This window comes from Saccopteryx leptura, chromosome 4 (genome assembly GCF_036850995.1).
Source record: "Saccopteryx leptura isolate mSacLep1 chromosome 4, mSacLep1_pri_phased_curated, whole genome shotgun sequence".
Taxonomy (NCBI): domain Eukaryota; kingdom Metazoa; phylum Chordata; class Mammalia; order Chiroptera; family Emballonuridae; genus Saccopteryx; species Saccopteryx leptura.
This window is the reverse complement of record NC_089506.1, coordinates 106,942,866-106,944,945: the sequence shown is the minus strand read 5'-3', so window position 1 is coordinate 106,944,945 and position 2,080 is coordinate 106,942,866. Positions and strand designations below refer to the sequence as shown.

Below are 2,080 nucleotides of genomic sequence, written 5' to 3'. Positions count from 1 at the left end.
TACCATTGATATACATTTAGGGAGAGTCTGTGGAGTTTGAGTGGAAGGGACCAAAACTGGGGGAACCATGTGAGGAGAAAAAGGTGAGCAGCATCAGGTGATGGTCAGCCCTGGGGCATTGTGGACCCAGGGAGCCATGTGGGGAGCAAAACCAATGTCTGTAGACCTTCTACTGAGTTTTTCATAAATTAAAAAACTTAAATTTTTTGAGAGCATCTTAGGTTCACACCCAAATTGGAAAGAAAGGACAGAGAATTTGCGTGTACTCTCTGTACCCTCTACTACCCCCTCCGCCGACCTTAGGGGAGCCCTGAATATCCCCTGTGCTGAGGGAGCGGTAACACTGACCCTCTCTGTCCCTGGTTGGGTAGGGTGGCCATGATGCCTGCTCTGGTCCTGAGATCAGATCCCATCTGGACTCCCACATTTGGCCACCACTTTTCTAATGTCCCAGGACCTTGTCAAGGCTCCTAAACAGAGGACAGGATTCTTAACGAGGGTAAGCAGAGGCAGTGGTGCTAAAAAAAAAAAAATTTTCCAACATTGAGATTGGTGAAAATCATTTCTATGGCACTAATGTCAATCTTTAAATTCTTAGTTTTCAGTAATTTGTATAAGATAAAGGGAGAACACAACAGCATGTCAAATAATTGCACAGTCACTAATGAGCCAAGGTGATATTTTTGGCTGCATTGAATGGTTGTGGCTGGGAACTGCTGATACAAGCTCCAAGTACTATTTGAAGGCCAAATCAGGCTTGGGGAAGGATCTAGAAATCTCAGGGCATAGTGTGAGAGGGTATGAGTTGGACAAAATTCAAACACAAAAGTTTAGGGCCTGGCAAGGAATGGGCAATCCCAGATGGAAAACCGAGGGGGCCAGACCCTCCGTTTGGTGAGTTGGCCACATGTAGTTAGGCAACGTGAAGGGGCAAGCTGGCTTCAGTGAGCCTCCCAAGGCAGCTAGCTGTCTTTGCGGAGTCCTTGAAAATAGTGTTCTATAGTGAAAATAGGGGTCAAGTGCTGTCATAGTAAATGCTAAGGGATGGTTTGTAGTCTTTGGTTACCCCTGAACTTGATTGCATTTCATCTTGCTGACATGAATGGACTTCTGGCTGAGGTTGATCTTTTTTTGCTACTGGAGATTTTTGTTGTAATTGTTTTTGTGGAAAAGCCTGTCTATAGCAATGCTTTGAACCTACACTACTTTTTCATCTAAATATCTCTGTCACTTCTGAGACAGTCTGGTGACAGTGTGCTTTACATGATTTATTACAAGTTTTCCCTTCTCCTTCTCTTTTCTTTTCTTTTACAGCTTTGGTGGTGGTGGAGGAGGTCCTGGGTTATGCATGGAAAGAATAATAGCGTGTTGTCAAACTTGACTATCTTGGATTGTTCAATTTGCCTGTGATCTCCAGGAGTCTACATGATGCTAAGTGCTTTATTAATTGCTCATTTTGATTTGGGGGTAAATGCAATACCTTATTAAGCAGAGAAGCAAGGAAAACCTTACTAACATTTTCTTTGGTTTGTCAGAGCACAAAAAGGAACAAATCATAGCTTCCTGGGATAGTTTTTTTTTTAATTTTTTTTTTTTTTAAATTTTTTTATAATGGGGGAGAGCGCGAACACAGTCCCCCACTACCACAAATTATGCAATCGAGTTTCCCACATTTGGGGAAATCGCAGGGGTCAGCACACTCGGAGTGCAATGAGTGAGCCTCACCCTGGGGAAACCACCTTCGTGATCATGGTATCTCCCCTGCCAGGTAAGTATGCTTACTTGGATAGTTTTGTGTTTTTTTTTGTATTTTTCTGAAGCTGGAAACGGGGAGAGACAGTCAGACAGACTCCCGCATGCGCCAGACTGGGATCCACCCTGCACGCCCACCAGGGGCGATGCTCTGCCCACCAGGGGGCGATGCTCTGCCCCTCCGGGGTGTCTCTCTGCTGCAACCAGAGCCACTCTAGCGCCTGGGGCAGAGGCCAAGGAGCCATCCCCAGCGCCCGGGGCATCTTTGCTCCAATGGAGCCTCGGCTGCGGGAGGGGAAGAGAGAGACAGAGAGGAAGGAGGGGGTGG

The 2,080-nt window shown here is 46.1% G+C and overlaps 1 non-coding gene across 1 annotated transcript; it reads right to left on the bottom strand.

Annotated features, from left to right (window-relative positions):
* Positions 1-1,612: 1,612 nt before the first annotated feature.
* Positions 1,613-1,776, bottom strand: LOC136404497 (U1 spliceosomal RNA). Its single transcript, XR_010751265.1, has one exon. It is a non-coding gene; the product is annotated as a U1 spliceosomal RNA (small nuclear RNA).
* Positions 1,777-2,080: the final 304 nt, after the last annotated feature.